We start from the raw sequence: 24,509 nt of genomic DNA, 5'->3' as shown, positions 1-24,509 counted from the left end.
CCCTTGCTGAATTCAGAATTGTGTCTATGTTTCAGAATCAGCCATGGGTTTCCCACTGGTTTCCACCTCAAACTGAAAGTACGTTGAGAGTACAGAAAATAAAGGAAATAGATTACTTCCTAGAAAAATGCTAAAACTGTGGTACAAAATTAGTTTTTGGGATTCAGCTCTCTGCATGTTTCTGAAAGTTGGGAAGATGGTGACTTTAGTACAGCAAACCTTTCACAGATGTCATTTTGGGGGGGAAAACAGACGCTTATTTCTGGAGCACTTTTCCCCTATTTTTCTCAAAAAAATCAACATTTTGTTATATCTTGCTTATGGTTCTTGGTGCCCCACAGGGGAAGACATAAACCCTGGACACATTTAGAATCCCCAGGATGTTGGAAAAAGAATTAAATACCGCTCAGTGTCGCCGGCCTCGGCTGTGTCAGGTAACTGACCTGGTCTGGGTGAGGGCCATAAATGTGTTCAGCACAAAAACAGCCGCCAAGGCGTGTCCTGGTACCCGGGTCAGGGTCAGCCACTCTCCACATCTAGCATCGTCCTGTTAGCCTCAACTCTCCCTCCCGATAGCCGCAGTCTGAGGCATCAGCAGGGATTGCCCGGGCCGAGACAAGCTAACACCGGTCGGCTCACATTCAGTGACAGGTGCCTGAGCGACTTACCGTAAGTCATTCGCCAGCCACAGACTGACCGTCGGATCCAAACCGCAAGGCGCCCGCCAGCTGGTGAATGACAGATCAGACCGTGTTTACACACTGAAGAGGCACGTGCGGACCCCACAGCGAATGAGCACTTTGGAATTATGTGCAGTGTGCAAGGATTGGCTGAGTTGCCCCCCTACACTGCAATCCTGGGTCACCTTACACATCACGAGTCCCTCCCTCTACCAGGCGACCCCCATAATATGTTCAGCCGTGGGATTGGCTCCCGTGCGAACCGGAAGTACTGAAATTACGGGCTAATGTCATCCGTACAAAGATGAATAACGGACCCCGAAAGGAGTGAATTCTCGGACGATCCGCGTGAGTAGTGGACAGGTGCTTATTTTAACATTCTGCAGACTTGAGCAGGGGTGTTTTGCATAGACTAGCGGAAAGGCTTGTGGGGAGATTAGTGGTGTGTCAGTTTAGTGACCGAGAGCGCATTTGTGTAGACTTGGGGGAGGGGCGCTTCATATCAAGACCGGTGAATATATATCATCGGGAAGCGAAAAGGGCGCTGCTGCAACCAGGGTCTATTTTTTTTATAAAGGCATGTTAATTGCAAGTTTATGAGGCATGCAGAGCTGTTGAATGATTATTCAGTACTGCAAATTCAGCAGGAAGAGTTAAATCAGTGCAGCGATATAAATTCTGACTATTCAAAATATGCACGGGTTATTTAAAATAGGCTCAGTGTCTAACTACAGAGCCAGTTAGGTCTTTTGAAATGTGTGATGAAGTGTGGGTGAAGAGAAAACTGTTAGTGTGTGCGCGTGGGGCGCATAAAGTATGGGTGTGGATAAATGTAGCCTTGGAGAATGGAGCCGGTGTGGGTAACAGATGCTATGGAAAGTGGGACTAGAGCGCGTGCACTGCACAACGTGTGGATGTAGGCAGTGCTGGAGTGCCCAGTATCGGATGCTCAAGGAAAATGGTTTGTAGGATTCATTGTGAAGCAGTACCTATCTGGTGGACGTTAGAAGAAGCTGCAAGTGTGAACGCGGAGTCTGCAGGAATAGTTTTTGGGGCGTGTGGCCCTAAGAACTGCCTGCATTTTGGGGGTGGATGGTTTTATGGTGTGGAGTAGAGCTGAGCGATCCACTGAAAGTGTCTCGGTGCTGGCTCAACATGCAGTGATTCTTGGCAAATCATTTAATGTTCCCATCACTATAAACAATGATTTAAAGATATTGTGTAATGTAACCAGTACCTTCGGATCCAGTTCGCTTTATATAAAAATTGTAGAAAAATGCACAAAGAGGTATGAACTAGGCTTTAACATAAGGAACGGCAAATAGATACCAATTTACTGGCTGGTTTGTACAAAGAGAAACCAGAAAACCTGGTTGAATTGTGGCTTCGCTTCTTCAGTTGTGTGACATTAGTCAAATTATTTATTTCACCATAGAGTATGAAAGCACTTTCGATCGTGAGATCAGAATACTATTTGTACAAAAAACTATTGTGCTTGATTTATTAGACTATAATTTTGCTAAATAGTATTGGAGCCACTTACAGGGTTTACATAGCAACTGTCTTGCCTCTTAGTTCATTAATGGCTCATCTAAAAACTATCAGTTTTAATAAGTACTTCTCAGTGAAGTGCCTTAGTGTGACGTATTAATGTCAAAGCTTCCATGTTAAAGAAATACCTTTTTTTTTTTTTTTTTTTTTTTTTTTTAATTTTGAAGAGACTTTTATCATATTTTACGTGTTGTTTCTTGTTTGATTTTCATAAAAAAACATTTTCAGAGCTTGGCTCGTGCACAGGCTCTATGGTCTGATCCAGACCCTTGACTTGGCTTTCTCTGTTAATTTGTTGGCTTGCTTACATCTAGGACAGGTTTTTGTACAGTAAGTGGGGCTGGCCTGGCCAAGGGGCGTGGGGCTCGGAATAATGGGAATGAGCACTGCTAAGACTGGGTGCAGAAGATGGTGTTTGTGAGGGTTCTGTTCAGAGTAATTAAATAGCAAATGTAATATGTGTGGACACAGAGGATACAGGAGTCTAGTTGCAAAGCAGGCTGGAAGAGTGAGCATAACTAATTCTGGGAATATGGACACTGATAGATAATGCCTAAAGTATAGGCTCATAGGAATGACTGGAGTGTGGATGTATGATTTGTAGACCGTGTTTGAGATGGGAATTCTGGAAGTGTGTGTGATACTCGAGTTTCCATACACCCAGAAGAATAAATACACAGGCTTCTGGACCTAAAGGATATATACAGTGTAAATGTAGAGGATTCGAGAAATGTGGGTCCTGCAAATGCTTTGGAGTGGTGGACACAAGATGTTGGAGTTTTGAGTGTAGCTGGAAGTATGGTCACAGAGACAGCCGGAAGTATGGTTGATGCTTGACATAGAATATTGGAAGTGAGCGTGGGCATGGTGATTGCTGGGAATGCTTTGAATTTGGGGGAAGCTACGCTGGAAGTTAGGGTGCACAGGGCAATGAAAATGGCATTTGGGTGCTGTTCGGGTGATCTTTAGGGTGCTGTTAAAAATACATTGGAGACTCATGATGTGCAGAGTCTGAGACTTTGGTAGATAGTCTCAATAAAGAGTTCCCCGTTATGTTCGAGTGCTATTTTTAGCATGGTATCATTTGAAGCAAACTGAGCGTCAACCATGCTGCACACTGCTAGACATATATTTTCCCGCATATTTCTGTTTGTGTTACGATATATCTGTATGAAACGACACCGTTTCTAATCACTATTTTCTGTGTCGGGCTCCGAATTCTGTTCTGCAGGACATTTATCCAGTTGTCCAAGTTTATCTGGCTATAAAAAGAAGAACCCACCCAAGAATGATCGGCAATAATTATTTTATGCATGGAGCACAGCTCTGTGTGTACATTGGATTAACTTTAAATGAAGTTCGATAGTTCTTTGGAAGGCGGTACTTTTTTTTTTTTTTTTTTTTTTGGTGGCTTAATGAGCTTTTCCCACCTTTCGCTCTATACTTTGTCTTCTCACACTTTTCACAAATGGGTGGCTTACCAAAGATTGCCAGCATGCAGGAGAAAGGCAAATCGTGCTTTAGCATTTTAGACACTACGTCTGTAGTTTTCCTGGTGTTAGCCACACTTACTCACTGAATGCACTGATCTTTACGGTTCTAGTGGCCTTTAATAGTTCAGAATGACTGATCCTTTGTTGTCTCCTTGTATTTTGGTTTATGTTTTTTTTTTTTTTCTCTTGTCAAGTAAATGTTGCTATATGTTCAACTTACATAGACACAATTTTGTTTAACTTAAGAAACTTATTCACTGTATGGAAACGCTTTTGATAACATTATTTCCCACATAATTCTAATTGGATCATATTATATGCATATGTTCCTGCAGTGGTGAAAAAATCAGACATAGTATTTTTACTAGTTTTCTCTCAAATGTAAAGCATCGTTATTTTATAAAGTCATCTGTCTAAATCAGGATTCCATTTTGAGTTTTTCACCTTTTGTGAAGTTGTTTAAAATTATGATGTTCCTTGATATTCACTCTTTAATTTTGTGACTCAAAAAATCACATAGTTTGTAAATTGTCTCAAAATTGCCTTTTGTACATATTTTCTCTATCTTTTATATATACATAATCAGGAAAGGGAATCTTATGTGTGTTTACTTTTTATATTTTCACTCTATGAAATATGGATTGCTTTTGATGCTTGGACAATTCCTTGCTAAGAATTTTTAAAAAAGAACAAAGAGTCAGCATTCAGGTTTCCCCCCTCTACATTTAATTTTTCTGATATTTGTCGATTTTATGTGATTTGGACATCTTCTTAAAAGGCTTCCCAAATTCCAACCTTTTCATAATGTTCGTCTGCTGCTGCTAAATGAATTATTCAGTACCTTTTGGCTTCAGAAATCAGAATGACTAATGTGATATATATTTTTTTTTCTTCGTTTTGGTTTTCCGGGATGTTCACTGTATAGTGTTCTACATGTGGCAGTTGCTATTCCAACAGCAAGGAACTTTCATAAATGGGACTTCGTCAATTGCTGATTACTTTCCAAATTTGAAAGCGTGTACTGTATTTGTCGTATGGCATCTGTGCTTTTTATTTTAATTTTAATTTTAAATTGGTTGGTAGCTTTTTTGCTTGACTCCCCTTGATATGTTCCCATGTTTATTTGTTCTGTTTCCTTACTCTTTCACTTGGGTGTTTTACAGTTCATTAATTTTTCCATTTTAAGTATATGCTACTTGCGCAGTGGCAGTTTAAATTGTTTCCTACCCTTCTTATCCAGTTTGCTACTTATTTTACCTTTTGAATTATTTTTTTCTTAATAGTATGTGATAAAAGGTTGTTTGCATCTTTGTCACAATAATTTGGTTTGAATTAAGGTATAATGACCTAACTGTCTGTAGCGTATTATAGAGACAAAAAGAGGATAAGGAGGAATTAGACGGTTCTGTGTACACCCTCCTCGGAACTATAACAAATAACTACTCAAAGTACACAGTTCCGAGAAGAAAGACATCACTCTACTAATTAGGAGGGATGTCCACAGGTCAACAAACATATCAGAGAGTCAGAAGCAAGTGCCCTCCCTCACACGTTGGTGACATGCTTCGTCATAGGGCAATGCTGCTCGTCAGGCTGGCACTGCAATGTCTGAAGTGCCCCTAAAAAGGGGTGCTTTGCCGAAGATCTTTTGGTCAAAATTGCCGGAGTGGGTGCAGATTGAAGAGGACTAGAAGGAGTGCAAATAAAATTGACTATAGGCTTCAAAGTAAACCATTCTAATGAGGACATACAGCTGGGGCCCTATGTCAAGATTAAAAACCAAGCACACATTAGGGTAGCGGTCGATTAGACGGGGTCTAATCAATGCATAATTCAACTGAAGGGGAGTAGCAGCATCCATGTATTCCTAAGGTGCCCGTTCCTGAAGCTGGGAGAGTCAAGCGCCATCACGGGGGGTAACTCCTTTTTCAATCCATGAGTGTAGGAAAGTACCATCTTGCCTGGCATGTTACCCCCATTTTCACTGTATGTATGTTTGTTTTTGCCCATGTGTCACTGGGATCCTGCCAGGCAGGACCCCAGTGCTCATAATGTATGTCCTGTATGTGTTCCCTGTGTGGTGCCTAATTGTATCACTGAGGCTCTGCTAACCAGAACCTCAGTGTTTATGCTCTCTCTGCTTTTCACAATTGTCACTGCAGGCTAGTGACTATCTTCACCAATTCTCATTGGCACACTGGAACACCCTTATAATTCCCTTGTATATGGTACCCAGGGTATTGGGGTTCCAGGAGATACCTATGGGCTGCAGCATTTCTTTGGCCACCCATAAGGAGCTCAGACAATTCTTACACAGGACTGCCGCTGCAGCCTGAGTGAAATAACATCCACGTAATTACACAGCCATTTTTCATTGCACATCAGTAACTTATAAGTCACCTATATGTCTAACCCTCACTTGGTGAAGGTTAGGTGCCAAGTTACTTAGTGTGTGGGCACCCTGGCACTAGCCAAGATGCCCCCACATTGTTCAGGGCAAATTCCCCAGACTTTGTGAGTGTGGGGACACCATTACACGCGTGCACTACACATGTCACTACCTATGTGTAGCGTCACAATGGTAACTCCGAACATGGCCATGTTACGTGTCTAGGATCATGGATTTGTCATTGTCATGTCATTGACAATTCCATGCATCCCCGGGTCTCTAGCACAGAACCCAGGTACTGCCAAGCTGCCATTCCGGGCTCTCCGCTTCTGCTGCTGCCGCCAACCCCTCAGACAGGTTTCTGCCCCCCTGGGGTCTGGGCAGCCCAGTCCCAGGAAGGCAGAACAAAGGATTTCCTCTGAGAGAGGGTGTTAGACCCTCTCCCTTTGGAAATAGATGTGAGGGCTGGGGAGGAGTAGCCTCCCCCAGCCTCTGGAAATGCTTTGATGGGCACAGATGGTGCCCATCTCTGCAGAAGCCAGTCTACACTGGTTCAGGGATCCCCCAACCCTGCTCTGGCGCGAAACTGGACAAAGGAATGGGGAGTGACCACTCCCCTGACCTGCACCTGGGCAGGGGAGGTGCCCAGAGCTCCCCCAGTGTGTCCCAGACCTCTGCCATCTTGGATTAAGAGGTGCTGGGGCCCAATGGACTGCTCTGAGTGGCCAGTGCTAGTAGGTGACGTCAGAGACCCCTCCTGATAGGTGCTTACCTCTTTCAGTAGCCAAGCCTCCTTTCTTAGTAGCCAAACCTCCTTTTCTGGCTATTAGGGGTCTCTCCTCTGGGGAATTCCTCAGATAACAAATGCAAGAGCTCACCAGAGTTCCTCTGCACTTCCCTCTTCGACTTCTGCCAAGGATTGACTGCTAACTGCTCCAGGACGCCTGCAAAACCGCAACAAAGTAGCAAGACGACTACTAGCAACATTGTAGTGCCTCATCCTGCCGGCTTTCTCTACTGTTTCCTGGTGGTGCATGCTCTGAGGGCTGTCTGCCTTCATCCTGCACTGGAAGCCAAGAAGAAATATCCTGTGGGTCGACGGAATCTTCCACCTGCCAACTCAGGCACCAAACTTCTGCATCACCGCTCCTCTGGATCCCCTCTCATCCTGACGAGCGTGGTCCCTGGAACACAGGAGCTGGGTCCAAGTGTCTCCCACAGTCCAGTGGCCCTTCTGTCCAAAGTTGGTGGATGTAAGTCCTTGCCTCCCCACGCCAGACAGCAAACCTGTGTACTGCGTGATTTGCAGCTGCTCCGGCTTCTGTGCACTTCTCTAAGGATTCCTTTGTGCACAGCCTAGCCTGGGTCCCCAGCACTCCGTCCTGCATTGCCCAACTCGCTGAGTTGGACTCCGACGTCGTGGGACCCTCCTTTGTGACTGAGTTGACTGCTGTCCTCAGATCTTCTAAGTGCCTGTTCTGGTACTTCTGCGGGTGCTGCCTGCTTCTGTGGGGGCTCTCTGAGTTGCAGAGCGCCCCCTCTGTCTCCTCCTCCAAGGGGCGACATCCTGGTCCTTCCTGGTCCCCAGCAGCACCCAAAATCCTCAACCGCGACTCTTGCAGCTAGCAAGGCTTGTTTGCAGTATTTCTGCCTGGAAACACTTCTGCAACATCCAGTACGCCATGGGACATCGTCCCTCCAAAGGAGAAGTTCCTAGCCCTTTTCGTTGTTGCAGAATCTTTGGCGGCTTCCACCCGGAGGCAGCCCTTTTGCACCTTCATCCGCGGTTTAGTGGGCTCCTGCCCCCCCTGGACACTTTTGTGACTCTTGGACTTGGTCCCCTTCCTTTACAGGTCCTCAGGTCCAGGAATCCATCTTCAGTGCTTTGCTGGTGCTTGTGGTTCTTGCAGAATCCCCTATCACGACTATTCTCTCTTTCTGGGGTAGTAGGGTAACTTTACTCCTACTTTTCAGGGTCTTGGGCTGGGGTATTTTGGACACCCTTACTGTTTTTTCACAGTCCCAGCGACCCTCTTCAGTCTCCCATATGTCTGGGGTCCATTCGTGATTCGCATTCCACTTAGTGTATATGGTTTGTGTTGCCCCTAGACCTATGTCTACCTATTGCATCCTATTGGGATTCTACATTGTTTGCACTACTTTTCTTACTGTTACTTACCCGTTTAGGGTTTGTGTACATATAGTTTGTGTATATTACTTACCTCTTAAGTGAGGGTATCCTCTGAGATATTTTTTGCATATTGTCCCTAAAATAAAGTACCTTTATTTCTAGTAACTCTGAGTATTGTGTTTTCTTATGATATTGTGCTATATGATATGTGGTATAGTAGGAGCTTTGCATGTTTCCTAGTTCAGCCTAAGATGCTTTGCCATAGCTACCTTCTATCATCCTAAGCTGCTAGAAACACCTCTATTCTACTAATAAGGGATAACTGGACCTGGCACAAGGTGTAAGTACCACACGGTACCCACTATAAGCCAGGCCAGCCTCCTACAATGCGTAGAACTATTTTCCTGAGGACTCTCACCTTCTTCGTGACTACTAGTATTCTTAGGTCATGAAGAATCGCCACATCCATAGGGACTAATAGGGCGTGAAACATGTTGACCATGATCCCTGTAGTGTTGATTCTGAGTGTCGCACAGGTTTGGGTTTCCACTTCCTAAGACCTATTAGTTGGGGTACCCTGAGTATTCCTTTTTTTTCCACTTCACCGAGGAAAATTTGGACATTATACTATATACTTTTCCCTCATAGTTTTTAATCTTAACATAGCTGTTAGTCCTAGGTAAAATTGTTCTTTTAGGAGATTAGTCAATTTTAATTGCACTCCTTCTAGTCCTCTTCACTCTGCACTCACTCCGGCAATCCTGACCAAAAGATATAGGCAAGAAGCCCCTTTTTAGGGGCCCAGAAGGCATTGCAGTGCCATCCTGACGAGGAACGTCCTTGTGAGTCGCCAAGCAAGCTCACCCATTACATAATGTAATGCACTGCAAATCGTCGTCCATCAGATTTGTAGTGATTGTCTACAGAAATGCATTAATAAGTAATAGGAGAGCGTGTTCAAAGTACTTAATGCACACAAGGATTGCAGGTTTTGGAATGTGTTTTAGCAGAAGTCTTTCTGTGGGTGCATTTACCCTTCCTTTTTGAAATATGTAGACTCATTCTTGGTGTGAACCCGTATGTGTGTGTGTATGTATGTATGTGTGTGTGTGTGTGTGTGTGTATATATATATATATATATATCCACCGCTCCACTTAAAAAGGAGAAACACCAAAAAATCCTCACAGGTGTTTTTCAAGTCCTTTACTTTTCCTTAAGATGGTAACATGGACGCCCACTGGAGATAGTGGGTGGCGGAGGGTAGCAGATGCTACCCCTGACTCTCTGTTCCTGTGCCTGCCACTGCCCATGTTACTCCTGAGTCAAGGTGATTCAAGATCCCGGAGTACTTTGCCTATTTAAGATTTTTACCCTTCCCTCTCACGAGGAAATAGAACGGTGTTGCTGAACTTGTGATGTAATTGGAGGAAAGGGCTGCATAATGTAACTCTGCTACCTGTAGCATTTTACTGAATTGATGTCCATGCACAGTTCATCAGTTTTATCCATAAATGGGATTTTATGGGGATCATTATATTTCAGGGGTGTTTGGGCTGCTGACTTTTGTCCTGACAACTGCAAGTGGTAGGACGCTCCTAGTTTGATTGAGGGTGTGACCCTGATTTTCTTTAAAAAAAAAAAAAAAAACACGTGAAGTATGAAAACCTGTTGCCTCAAATGAGAGGCAAGGGATATGTTGCAATTGTGTAATATGTCTGTTGTTCTAGACTTTATTAAAAGGAAAGTACCCAGAGTGCCAAGGGTCCAGATGAGAAATTGTCATAATAAATTCTAGGTAGTTTGTCTTCTTCAAAGCACTTCTCTCATATTCACACTCGTTGAATATGTGGGGGAAAATATATTCTATGGGGAACATGTTTAATGTTGACTCTTTGAGCAGTACTAAAAGTCCAGTCTCTTTCAGCGGAGATCTGTGTTTGCTAACACCGTCTCTCATGAGAGTAGAACAGAAGACTTCAAAGGTTTGGTCTTTTTTCCTTACATTTGATTGGTGTGCGATACTGCTTTGTTCTTAGCGAGTCCTCCCATTAGCTCGGCATCACAATAACTGATATTGGTCCTGACTGCACTGGCAAGTTGCATTAAAATAAAGCTATTGATTTATCTAGTAAACTAAGCAAGCTCGCTTGGCGCACCTCGGACTGAACCACTTGATGCTCCGCAGAGTGACTGAGCTGGTGCTCAGAGTTCTTCCACCACATCCATCCGCAGTCCGAGCGCCAGTATGCATGTCTTTGATATTTGGCAAGCTGTGTGACGTAGAACAATTGTGTTGTGTACCTTTTTGGTATAGCACAGCGGTTACTACAGAGATGGCCTCTTGGTGCTGCTGAGGAGTCTGACACCAGCACAACAGGAGTCGACTCTCTTAGGCTGGAGGAAACATATGTTTTTAAAACGGAAATGACGGGCAGCACTTGTTCTTAACTTCCTCATTCGTAGTGGCATAGTGCGCCACAGAAATGTTGTGAGCGCAGTAAAAGCAGTCTCCACGTCAATTTTCCCAAACTCTGGTGTCAGTAGGGTCCTGCGTGTTTGCTTTCCCGCTGAACTCTCAGGCCTCCTATTTTTCAGTTGCTGCGCAACCTAGTTTTCATGTTGGATGGGAGAGGGCATCTAGGCCATGGCAGTGCTCTGCCCACGCCCTGTGTGTAATCGCAAGGTACATCAGTTTACTTTTGTGGTCTTCAGGAAGAATAGCTCTGTATGATGTAAAATCCTTGACGCACAAAGTAAAACTGGCTCGACGTTAGTTTCTTCGTCGTGCTGAGAAACATTTTCATTTCACGTTACCTTTCTGTTCTCGCGTGATTCTTTGGTTTACTTCCCTATTCTTATTAGCTTTTTTCTTATAAAATGCAGCGGTGTCCATACGGGTAACTCCTGTATTTTAATTTTAAACTTATTTATTAAAATTATAAACAGTACTACTAAATTCGGTCTATCAAATGTGTGTTCACAAACATTGAAGTATTGGCCCACATTTTCCCCATTATTCTCTTTTTATTAGTGATCGCTACAGTCGGGAAATGTTTAAACCTAGTTCACCCCTCGCCTGTCTGTTCGAGTGTCATCTACATTCTGCTTCCCGCCAGCCTACTGCCATTACTTGTATTTCCATGTAAATAACTGCATTTTGTCCGATCACGTGCACACCTGCCCAAAATGAGTCTGCTTCTGACCTCTGACCTTCTTGCTTGTTTACTCTGACTTTGCTCCTTGGATTTCGTTTTTACTGTGGAGTTTTCTTCAGGGCTCTTAGGCCTTCTTGTCCGCTTTGCTGAATTTGCTTGCTGGACTCTGTTTTTTTGCTTTGTTGTCTTGGAGTGTTTTCCCCGTTTCCCTTTACCTGCATAGACCTACTCTGAATCCTCCAAGTGTGGGGCTTATCTGCTTGGCTTAGGCTGACTGTGGCTGTCGTTTCGAAGCTGGTGATTATACACGCTTATTACATGTTTATTCTGAATATAATTTATCTTTGATTAATCCTAAAATGCTGTATGCACCTTTTTGTGATTAGTGAGTCACTATCTCCTGACAATCTCAATGCATACCCTTACTGTGACCAGAAAGCAACACCAAAGAGTGTACATACACATGTGTATTTATTTATATATATATATATATATATATATATATATATATTTTTTTTTTTTTTAAGGTTCTTCAGTGGACTTAGTTTCATCCATTATCAGGTCTGCTTGGAGCAGTTATGCTCATTCCAACCCTATCTTTCTCAGAAAGAACAGATCATGTGCTGGTGATACTGCCACAGCTGTCCACATAACACTGCTTAGCTACTCTGTTTTCATCTAGCTAGAGAAACGCACTTAGTGTTAGGGCAATTTTGCATTGATCTAACATTTCGTTTTCACCATACTCTCATATCTTTGACATATTGAAATTTAATAATATATGTATTCACTGATAAAACAAAGGTTAAAATAATTTTATAGTTAGGTTAACATTTCAGTGACATTGAAATGTTTTATACAAAAAACATTGAAATTGACCACTTACAGATATCCCAAGTAACTTCAACTCGTGACACAAGGTAACTGTAACTCCCACCCACACCAATCACACTTTTCTCACCAACTGTTTCATTGCAAATGTTGCAGTAATATTATTAGTGATGTAATAAATGATGCAGTTTGTGGTAGTTAGCAGTGCATGGGGAAGACACAAGTGATAGTTACCTTGGGGCACAAGTTAGTTACTTCAGATAACTATAACTGATAAATTTCATTTTTTTTCCCTTAGTTAAAAATGTTACGTTGTCACTGAAATTTTCACCTAACCTTTACGTTACTGTAAACTTTTTTTTAAAGTTAATTTCTAGGGCTTCTTTTTATTTATTTATTACTTAAAGTAATATTTTATTACCATATGTAAAGACAACCCCTCTGGCTACATAACAACCTTGCGTCCAACTTGCCGCAGGCAGTCAACTTCACGCCAAAGCCTATACGTGGCCTGGGGTACAGCGAAGGCCCTGTGCCCAAGCCGCATGGGCAGCCAACCCATCCATTGGAGCAGCCTCCCTCCTCAAGTCACTTCTGGCCCTGGCGACTTAAACAAAAAAAACAAAAAAGAAAACATGTGGGGTGCGGGTGCTCATGGACCTCCCCCACCCCCGTTCACTGAGCCAGTAGTTATCCTAGGGACCCCATCCCTTGGGGCTGAATTCCATTAATAAGGGAAGGAGTTGCATGGCCCCCTACCTCGAGCCTTAATAGATGCTGGGGCAGAATTCCATCAGGAAGGGGGCAGCGCAGACCAGTTTCTAGAGACTTAATAGTCCCTGAAGATACCATTCCCCAGAGCTGATATACTTTTACTAAGTAGAGGTGTGATTGCAGCCCCCCTCGCTTAGCCTTCATGGGCCCCAGGGACACCATCCATCAAGGGATCTGCACATTCTGGGTGGGCGGTCCGGTGCCCACTCGAGGCACCCACCAAACAATATGTTGGAGGCAGTAGAAGGAGCCCCAGGACCCCTGTGGCTTACCCCCATGCTACGGGAGCCAGCATTGCTGTGTATGCTTGCTCCTGCCGGGTGGGAGCAATGTGTGTTTCTCTGCCTGTAGGAGCACGAATAGGGAAACAGAAGGCCGCTCACACTCCTTCAGTCAGGGAAAGAATGTCTGCTCATACCCAACAGTAGCAGAAATATGTTTTCCTGCCTGTGCTTATGCGGCAAGGAAACTACTTTGTCCCTTGAGTGAGCTCCCGGGACACAATATGTGAGCTAATCCCGAGGAATGCGGTCCCAGAGGCCTTTATATACCCAGGCAGAGTGCACCTACCCTGCCCATTTATTTAATATATCTATATATATATCTCTCTTTATTTATTTATTTATTTATTTATTTATTTATTTATTTATATATACATATATATATATATATATAGAGAGAAATAGATATAGGTTTTTTATTTTATTTTATTTTTTTAGGGCTCAGGATTCGTTGATGTGGTGGCAGAAAATCAGATCTCACCATGAGATATGTCAGCTGTGAGATATGAAAGATACAAAGGCTTTTTGGTCTGCTTCAAAACTACTGAACAGATTTACACCAAATACATTTTTTTTTTTTTTTAAAAGCACACTTTCTGAACCAAGATCTAGGTTTCTCCCAAATTTGGTGTCAATCTGTTCAGCCATTTGGGCTGTAGCTGTGACTAAATTTCTTATGAAAAATGAATGGAGACAACATCTTTTGGTGACCAACCCCCCCTCCTCTTTTCTTTAACTGAGCACCCTCATGGTGGATCACACAAAACCTTCCATGAAGCAGTTTCTTTTTTTCTCATGAAGATTCGGCAAACATTGACAAAGATATAAGCAAATCAAAAATGCACTTCCTATGGAAATACCATTCTAACTATAACTAAGGGAGGGAGAGAGAGAAAGAGGGGAAAAAAAACCACCCACAACACACTGCACTCCCGGAGGATTCAGTACATAATCTTCGTTTATTTATCATGAAAGCTTTCCACCAGACACCATGACGCGTTTCTTGTAGTCTTTCAGGTTGTTTTGTCTGCTGTTCCCCATTCTTTTCTGCCGTCACAGTTTATATACAGCATTCTGGGATTGATAGTTTTCAACTTTTCACACTTGAGCAGTATTTCTCATTAATTATGTACTTTCAGCACGATTCTTTCACCTCAAATTTAGATTGTAGTGTGCAGTTTGAATTGATCATTTCATAAACCATAACGCTTTTAGCAGTTTGTGCCTTCTGAAATGCAAACCACAAAGTCTCTTCATTCACATACATGATTTTTGTTTATATCCTTCCCAATCCATTTTCTGTGCTTGACGTGATTTCATCCAAATAAACAAAAAATTAATAAACACAGCATCCAGACCATTCGTATTTCAGTAACTGGGCCGCATCAGCATCACAGCATACTTGGGGGCCATATGCTCACCATATCTTAACTCGCGCCTTAAGATAACTAACTTGTGCCTTCGCCTTGCATAGCTAGATACTCCACATATGTCATTGATGAGATCTTGTATGGGATCTTTGACATCACTGCAACTTTTGCAATAACAAGATTGATAAGAAAACAGTTCATGGCAAAGGCGCAAGTTATAGTTACTTGAAAGAACTCTAACTTTAAGTGTTGAATTTCTATATACACACGCACAAATTTATTTATATATTTATATATATATATATATATATATATATATATATATACATTGAAATTGAGTTTCACATGTGTTGTTTAAATCGGAGACCTAATTATTAGACTTAACTTTTTTCATAGAAGTTTCTTTTGCTGAAATTGGATTAAAATATCACTGTGCCACTAAGTAGTCACATGTCCAAGGAGTTAAAACATTCACTCATTATGTCGGACCATGTTTTTATGTTGAAACATTTAAAAAAGGTATTTCAAATTGTGAGTGCTTTTCCGCATGACCTTTACAGAAGCAAAGTACATGAGGCAGAGATTCTTGTATGAACAAAAACTGCATCTTTGGTGGGCCGGGCAACGTCGTGGCAGTAAAATGTCAATGGTCCAACATATCCTAGAAGGGCCAGAAGTAAACGGGATCAAAGGTCTGTTCTGTCGTAGGAGAAATCAAGGCACATATAGCCTCCCAATATACATGAATAACAGTGCAATTCCAAATTAAGTGTCTAAAGTCAGCATTATCAGCTGCACATTTGCGGTAGTGATGTGAGTGTGGAGTCAAAACGCTCTAGAGCCCTGGGAGTGGTGTATGTTCGAAGAAGGTACATATAGTGAAGCAGTTTGTGCCTGAGTTTGGTGGATACTAATTTGGTCTGTGTGGAGCAGTAATGCCAGGTTTTGTCGAGGATAGGGTCTCCCAAATCACACTCCCACGCCGCCTGTGTTGTGAGTGCATATGTTGGTTTGTGATCTAAGTAGGAGTGATCAGTTTGGTATTTTCGGTGGTCGATATCCCTAAAGTTAGGGGAGGAAATTCAGGCAGTTTTTCGGGGTAGGAAGACAGATTTGTTCATGTAAGTCCCCAGTGGTCTCGAATGTCGTTTTTGTGGCCACTTTGCCATTTGTGGATTGGTCTCAAACTAGGCAGAGCTGGTTTTTCTCGAGAGTGCGCATTGTATCAGTGTCTCCTGGGTCATTGGTAACTATTGATTGTTAATGAGAAGAATGCCTGTGGAGTATAGGAGGTCATTGTCCCGGTACCTACCAAGTTTGGACCACACCCAGCATGTCGTATAGAGTGTAGATATACCTGAGGGTTTGCGAGGCAGTCCCTCGGAAGAAAGAAGGATAGATAGCGGAAGCTGCTCCGCCTGGTCCTGCATTAGTTCCAAGAAGGAAATCTGGTGTCTCAGTAATGCCAGTAACAGGAAAAGTGGCATTGTGCTGCCAAATAATACAATCGAAAATCTGCTTCACCAAAACCACCCTTGGAATACGGGAGTGCCAGCATCTCTGATTTTATTCTAGGATGTCATCCCGCCCATAGGAGACAGATCAGAAGGCAACACAGTGTAATAAAGGAGTTGGTCAATGCAATCTGGATGTTTAAAAATAGATAGAAGCACGGGAGCTCTATCATCTTAATGATGTCAATACACCCCGCAATGGATAGTGGTAACCGGATCCATCTGTCAGTCGGAGTAGTGATTCTGTCAACTGTATGGCCATAGTTTTGGCATATTACCTCGCCCTTCTGACTGCGTATTTTAATACTGAGTTATGCGGGGGGAGGTGATTGACACACCAGTGTATAGGTTACTTCAGTTGCCTTAGTAATTTACTCACGTGTGATGGGGGATGCCAGAAATTGTTGCTGTCCATCCATTACCCATACCAATGCTATCTCAGCTACGTACTGCCAATGGCCTCGGTGTTTTCCGACAACATTGTGGTATATAATTGCTGGTAGTAAAATTAGGAACGTCTGGGCTATACTGGTTCTGTCTGCAACAGTCATGCCTCCCTCAGTAAGGAGACTCACTATATAGGTGCTTTGGTAGTTGGTGCGTAGGAGCTGTGTAAGGATGCAGCCTGGTTGTTCACCCTCTCCATAGTGGCGTGCACGGGCATATTCACCCAGATATGCCTGTTCCCGGTACACCAGGTCTTGAAAGTCCTGTAGTAGAATCAAGCGCCTATGCAATAGGGAGGCCTGAGCACTCTGTTGTGGTGGACTCAGTGGCTCATAGTCCCTCTTCCCTTGGGACAGGTCACCACAGATACTCTTCAGAACTCCTGCATGTTTAGATCTGTAGGCACCTTTTATATAGGGCTTGAGGGCCTCCCATAATGTAGCATTCTTGGAGAACGTGCCCAAATGTAATTTATTTTATTCAATTATAGCATCTGAGAGTTCAGATTTTAATAAGGCGTCATGCAGTGCCTTTTCTGGGAAGCTCCACTGCTGGGGCGCACAATCTGGAGATGGGATGTTCAGTGTTGACCATACAGCGGTGTGGTTGGATAGGATGCCGTGCACATGTGCCACATCCGCGAACCAGAGTAGGGTGCTCCGAGGCACGAACCAGTTATCTATACGGGTCCAAGTATTATGTGAAGTCAAATAGAACATATACCCATTACCTTGCGGATGTTGGTTGTGCCAGGCATCAGAGTTGGTACGTATTGATAATGTTTTGAAGTGCGCGCATTGAGGAAGGTTTTGTGATAGTGGAAGGGCCGGTGGAGTCCATGGATGGATGACGAGCTACATTGAAATCGCACCCCATCAAAACCAGGTTTGCCTGTATTTGTCCCAGCAGGGTGGAAATGGTGTGGTAGGTTTGGGGGAGTCCATGTTAGACGCATATACGTTTAGGAGCAACACTGCCTTGCCAGCCAGGGTAGCAGAGATGAGTATATATCTACAAGCACTGTCGGCTACATTTTCGTGGTATGTGAATGGGAGAGTTTTATGGATAAGGATACACACCCCTTAAAAGTAGGAGATATAATAAGAAAATTTTTTATTAGTACCCCAGGTGAATGCAAATCTGCTATCGTCTTGAGGAGAGGTGGGTTTACCTCAGTTCAGTGGGTCGTGAAGGGATGCAGAGGTGGATGCAGTAGGCGAGTGATCTGGAAGCCGTTCCAGTTAGTTTGGAGGTGGGGGACACAGTCTATTGCTGTAGAGACTGGGGTCCATATCAGCTACATAGAGATTGTGGAGCGAGAATGTAACCCTGTTTTAGACCTCTTATTGTATAGATATTGCTTGTTACGGAAGAGCTATCACCCATTTTAACACAGAACCATTTATCTTTATTAACACTTCAGTGGCTCTGATTAGGGCTGTTTTGATGCCCCTGCCTGCCAGCTGAAGCTATAGTTTATTACGGTTTATTGTACTGAACGCAGCTCTAGCTTTTCTGATGCCAGTGGCCTTAGTTTTCATCGTACACCATGAGGGGGGCACCAGATGCTCCTGCTGGACTATTTTTAGAACGGCATGCGTTTAACCACTCAAGTGTATAGCTTCTATTTTCTGGTCTTGTCTATATAGCTCTGCAACGTGTTCCCCAGCAGTTTCTTGGATACTGTTAACTTCTTTTGGCTAGTAGCCGTCTTCTTCTGGGTTTATAAATCCCAAAACTGCCTTGGGTCATTCAGCTAACATCTTGTGAAGTGCAAGCCATTCTTTCTCCCATTGTTGATGCTTGGCCACCCATACTTGCTTCTTATAAAGTCTGTTGCTGTTTTTAAACAATTCTTTGGCTTGGTTGTGTTCATTGGTATTAGAGCCAATTTGTCGTAGCTGGTTAAATCCCTTTTTTGACATCTCATCTCTGATATTCTGATTCACTGGGGCCCTACTTTGCTAGAGCAAGAGCCCCGTTTTATAGGTTATTAGATATGAAGTAACCACCCTCCAAGTGGTGGTGTGGATGTTGCTCCCTTCTATGGCCATGGGTGCACATGGGGATGCTACCTTACAAGGCTATGACTAGGAGTGCCATTGCTACACTATTGGCTCCTGGCACCCATGTGCAAATGTCTCTAGTCCTCCCATGTTCCATTTTAAATTCTTAAGTCTTTGTGTAACAGAGTATTCGCTGTGGTTGGTGATCATGGCATTGCAGTCAGTCATTTTCATTGACTGTGCTTTGTGCCAAGCGATTACTCTTATTCGTCCCAATGATTTTGAAATTTTTGCCTGAATAGGGTGCAGTCTCTAAATGTGTAACCTATCTGAGGAAAATTGTCCGTTTAGGCCAAGTAATCCTAATGAAGAACAAGTTAAGAATGTTATGCCCAATGTGATAGTGGCCTTTTATTTTTATTTTTTTTATTTTTTTTTGTTCCGTGGGACTCATTCTCATAGTGAGTTTTGAATGGCTTATGTCACTTTTAGCTGATAGCTTTAGGCCAAGTTCATGTTCTCTAGTGTTTGTTTGTCTGGTTGCCATGCCTTTAAGCTTTCAGTTTAGTTGATTCCTTATAATTATTGTTGTAGTTACTTGATTTTTGTCTCTGGATTGATGTAGATATTTAGTATAATTAGGTTAGCGGGATTAGGATTACAGTGCCTCTGCGAATAGCCTGGAATGCAGTGGTGACTGATTGCAATTTCAGCTCTGGATATATCAAAGAAAGCATATATATAATGTTAGCTAGTGGTGTTCGCCAGTAGGTAGTTTTTGTTAGGACCTAGTTTTCATAGGAAGAACATTTTTTGCTGATAACTTTGGTGCCGCTTGAAAAGTTTTCAAAATGTATACTTTGCTCAGGTCAGCTTCTATCTTGAAAGTTCTGGGGTGATCCATCAAGCGGGGGCTGAGAAAAAGGGGGCGGGCCCAAAACTCATTTCACCATAGGGTCTTTAGACACGCCTACAGCCCGATTCGCTGAACGGAATTACATCAAATATGGCAGGAAGCTAGATCTTGGTACATAGATTGTGTTTTTTGTGATTTGTTGTATACCCGTTCAGTAGTTTCTGAGATATTAGTTTAAAAAGCATAGATATCAAAGGCTGCAGAGCCAGATTTAAAAAAAAAAAAAATTGGGGGGATTTGGATCTGCGGATCCAGAGGAAAAGCAAGGCCCTGATTGGCTGGGCACAACCAGGACAGAAAAGTTGTGGCTGCCATTTTTCCTTTTCATCGGTTGGGAGGTGGGAACGTAAGAGTGCAAAACACATCATTTGGGGGGTGGGGGGAAGGGGTCAGGATACAGGAATTCTGACCCCATAGGACACACAGAGGGATAGGGACTCGTAGGCAAAAAGTGCCCCCTTTTTTTTTTTTTTTGTTTTTTCTTTGCTTGATTTGCACATGCAGAGAAACTGCGGGGGGGGGGAAACCCCACCTACTGCATCCAACCTCATGCAACCGTGCGCAGCTTGGTTTGTGGGCATGCAGGAAGGTTGGCTGCTGGGCCCGGTTATTGCCCAGACTATATGCAGTGCTGGTTATATTTACGTATTTGTGTGCTAAAAAAAAAGCCCATAGAAACTCACTGAAAAAACCACAGGTCGCATGGATGTTAGTTAGATTCTGAATTTACTCCCACAAAACCATTGAAATTCAATTATAGGTATGGTTATCTCAAGTAACTATAACTCGTGCCTTCGCCATGCACATCTAAATATTCCACATAGTATATCATAGATAACACCATCTATGGCATCTTGATATTATCATTGCAACTTCTGCAATAACATTATTGATGAGAACTGTGCATGGCAGGGGCGCAAGTTATAGTTACCTTTGGGAGCGCGTTAACCATAACTGTAACTGCCAAGTTTCAAATATTTTGTGCGAGTAAACTCAGAACCTACCTATAACTTCCCTGAAACATTGTTTTTTTTCAGTAAAAATATAAATATATATACATATATCTGTGTGTGTGTGTATATATATTCTGGAAATTCCCAAACCCTACCCTGGAGCACCCTTCTGCTGGCTGGCCCCATTTATTTTTGGCTTAGATTGTGGTAAACTAGTTACAGAAACATGCTCCTCCTGGCAGCTTAAAATTTCATGACTTTTAATTTGATTGAGAGCAGTTTTGCAGTGGACTAGTTGTGGTAGGGCTGCAACATTCCATGTTCCTATTCTAATAGTTGCCTCTCCGTTTTGTGGCTATAAAGTGAAGTTTTAGGGAGACTGCACTAAGAGTGAAAAGGAAATGGAGGTAATGCTCTGGTCATTTGTTTAGGGCAGTGGTTCCCAACCTTTTGACTTCTGTGGACCCCCACTTTATCATTAAAGAGAGACCCTCACTGAATCATCTTTGGAATCCGGGGACCCCCACTGAGTCATTTCTGGAAGCATGGGCCCTACTTTTTCAATATTTGTTAATATTTTTTAATTTTCTAAGCCGTCGCGGACCCACTGAGAAGGCTTCGCGGACCCCTGGGGTCCCCGGACCACAGGTTGGGAACCACTGGTTTAGGGGGTTTGTTCTGCTGAAGGGAAGCATGATCGAAGTCCTCTAATGTTCCTTGCTTTCAAATGCCTACAAACATATATCCCCAAAACTCCTCCACTGTAGTAATGTGAAGACGTTTTACTGTCAATTTGTGCTTCTTTTGACTTTAGAATTTTGTGCCTTAAATAAAAGCAGGTTGATTATTTAACCCCTTAGCTGCTGGGCCTTTCCCCCCCACAGTGGTGAGCCCTTTTTTGGCTATTTGGGGTAGTTCGCGCTTAGGCCTTCATAACTTTTTGTCCACATAAGCTAACCACGCCAAATTTGCGTCCTTTTTTTCCAACATCCTATGGATTCTAATGGTACCCAGCGTTTGTGGTTTCCCCTAGAGGAGACCAAGAAAATAGCCAAAATACAGTGAAAATTTCGTTTTTTCCAAAATAAATTGGAAAAAAGGGCTGCAGAAGAAGGCTTGTGGTTTTTTTCCCTGAAAATGCCATTAACAAAGGGTTTCTGGTGCTGAAATCACTATCTTCCCACCTTTCAGGAACGGGCAGACTTGAATCAGAAAACCAAATTTTTCAACACAAATTTGGCATTTTACTGGGACATACCCAATTTTACTATTTTTGGTGCTTTCAGCCTCCTTCCAGTTAGTGACAGGAATGGGTGTGAAACCAATTCTGGATCCAGGAATGCTAAACATTTCTGAAAACTAGACAAAATTCTGAATTCAGCAAGGGGTCATTTGTGTAGATCCTACAAGGTTTTCCTACAGAAAATAACAGCTGAAATAAAAAAATATTGAAATTGAGCTGAAAACAGCCATTTTTCTTTTTGTTTTACTCTGTAACTTTTTCCTGCGATGTCAGATTTCCGAAAGCAATATACCGTTTTGTCTGCTGGACTCTTCTGGTTGCGGGGATATAAAGGGCTTGTAGGTTCATCAAGAACCCTAGGTACCCAGAGCCAATAAATGAGCTGCACCCTGCAGTTGGTTTTCATTCTATACTGGGTATACAGCAATTCATTTGCTGAAATATGAAGAGTGAAAAAGAGGTATCAAGAAAACCTTTGCATTTCCAAAATGGGCTCAAGATAAGGTTTTGAGGAGCAGTGGTTATTTGCACATCTCTGAAATCCGGGGTGCCCATACTAGCATGTGAATTGCAGGGCATTTCTCAAATAGACGTCTTTTTTACACACTCTCTTATATTTGGAAGGTAAAAATGTAGAGAAAGATAAGGGGCAATAACACTTGTTTTGCTATTCTATGTTCCCCCAAGTCTCCCGATACAAATGGTACCTCACTTGTGTGGGTAGGCCTAGCGCCCATGACAGGAAATGCCCCAAAACACAACGTGGACACATCACATTTTTTGACAGAATACAGAGCTGTTTTTTGCAAAGTGCCTACCTGTAGATTTTGGCATCTAGCTGAGCCGGCACATAGGGAAACCTACCAAACCTGTGCATTTTTTAAAACTAGAGACCAAGGGGAATCCAAGATGAGGTGACTTGTGGGGCTCTGACCAGGTTCTGTTACCCAGAATCCTTTGCAAACCTCAAAATGTGGCTAAAATAACACATTTTCCTCACATTTCGGTGACCGAAAGTTCTGGAATCTGAGAGGAGCCACAAATTTCCTTCCACCCAGCGTTCCCCCAAGTCTCCTGATAAATATGATACCTCACTTGTGTGGGTATGCCTGGTGCCCGCGACAGGAATAGATCACACAACGGTCAATGTTGGTCCTTTTGTGAGGCAGCTGTTGACCCTGGGGTGATCCATTCCTGACGCAGGCACTAGGTGTAGGCACTAGTGTTTTTATCAGGACAGGTGAGGAGTCACTGGGTGGTAGGAATTTTGTGGATCCCAGCATATTCCTGTAGTTTGTGTGACAGAAATGCGAGAAAAATAGAGTTTTTATTCAACATTTCAGCTTTGCAGGGTATTCTGGGTAAGAAAACTTTGGGGAATCCACACATGTCACACCTCTGTAGACTCCCCCGAATGTCTAGTTTCCAGAAATGTTTGGGTTTAGTGTGTTTCTCTATATGGCCGCCGAATCCAGGACCAAAAAGACAGGTGCCTGCCTTCCAAAACCAGTTTGTTTTGCCATAGATAATTTTGATGTCTCCACAATACGATTTGGGTGGTGGAATTTGGGGCTGAACTAAATTGGGGAGCTCCCAAGAGAGCACTCTCTCTCTCTCTCTCTCTCTCTCTCTCTCTCTCTGCTTGCCGCCGCATTCACCTGCTCTCTGGGTTGGGCTAACCCACTATTACCCAGTTGCACAAACAGCTTGCGAAGGGAAAGCAGGACTGTCCTCATCACCTCCTTCATAATGTACTGGAAGAGGAGTTATCGAATGGGACTCCTCTGACTGAAAAATCACTCCCAGAGTCTGCGCCATTGTCCTATCCCTCAGATGCTGTCTCAGTATCTGATGTCTCAGTCTCTGATCCTATGTCAGAGCGGTCCTCTATAACCCAAGTGCAGGCAGCAGTCATCCATCAAGATGCCATCTCTGCTATTGGCTAAACTGTTGCTCTAAAACACTAGCCTACGTAGACAGTCACAAAATCAATGGTGTGTGTGAGATACGTGCAACAGTAGAGGCCACCTTACCTGCGCTTCTTCCCTCAATCAGCACGTTCTTTCAAGACACTCAAAAAACACCTTGTCACATACCATTCGTCACAGTCTTTAGCACCTCCTGCGCCCAGTCCAACAATCATTATTGGTGCTCCCACTCCTTCCTCCTCGGATTCCCTCATTACCACCCAGCAAAAGTGCCCTTCATCTCTCCATAGCCGCCCTCCACCCCGCACATACATTTCATTGGTATTCTAGCGCTGGTAATGGCTGACTTTACTAATGTACTCAGCTATTTACATAAAATACAGATTTGCTCTTTGCAGTAGGCATATAAACCTTCTGCGCTTCTTTATGGCACTAAAACTGCCACTAGACAAGTCTGACCCTTTTCCCCCCAGGGAAACCACACACATATTGACAAAAGTGATATATATATGACAGCCAACCACCTGAAACTCAACTCAAGCAAAACCGAAATAATCCTCTTTGTCCCACACAAAAACACCTGGGGCCCCTCATGGTGGCCCACCACGCTAGGCCCTGCACCCAACCACGCACGCAACCTCGGCATCATCCTAGACTCCTCCCTCTCGATGACCCAACAAATCACGCTCTCACCTCCTCATGCTTCAACACACTCCGTGTACTGAAAAAAAAACATTCAAATGGATCCCCACAGAGACCAGAAAAACTGTCACTCACACTCGTCAGCAGCAGACTTGATTACGGAAACGCCCTCTACGCCGGCACCACTCTAAAACTCAAGCGCAA

At 43.2% G+C, this 24,509-nt stretch overlaps 1 protein-coding gene and 1 long non-coding RNA gene across 8 annotated transcripts in view; one reads left to right on the top strand and one right to left on the bottom strand.

Moving 5' to 3' along the window:
• Positions 1-793, bottom strand: part of LOC138286562 (uncharacterized) — a 220,674-nt gene extending 219,881 nt beyond the window's left edge. The window contains exon 1 of one of the 2 annotated variants that reach the window (XR_011202013.1): positions 669-793. This is a non-coding gene — a long non-coding RNA (uncharacterized lncRNA). The other variant, XR_011202014.1, reaches the window with a different exon arrangement.
• A 140-nt stretch (positions 794-933) lies between these two features.
• The window catches only part of SH2B2 (SH2B adaptor protein 2), a 423,267-nt gene continuing 399,691 nt past the window's right edge, over positions 934-24,509 (top strand). For 4 of the 6 annotated variants that reach the window (XM_069226948.1, XM_069226946.1, XM_069226944.1 and 1 more), the window contains exon 1: positions 934-1,028. The gene's annotated coding sequence lies outside the window, so the exon portion shown is untranslated. Of the gene's footprint in view, positions 1,044-24,509 lie in introns of all 6 variants that reach the window. The other 2 variants (XM_069226949.1, XM_069226945.1) reach the window with 1 other exon arrangement.

This window comes from Pleurodeles waltl, chromosome 3_2, assembly GCF_031143425.1.
Source record: "Pleurodeles waltl isolate 20211129_DDA chromosome 3_2, aPleWal1.hap1.20221129, whole genome shotgun sequence".
In the NCBI taxonomy this organism is placed as follows: Eukaryota; Metazoa; Chordata; class Amphibia; order Caudata; family Salamandridae; genus Pleurodeles; species Pleurodeles waltl.
This window is presented reverse-complemented; position numbering and strand designations above follow the sequence as displayed.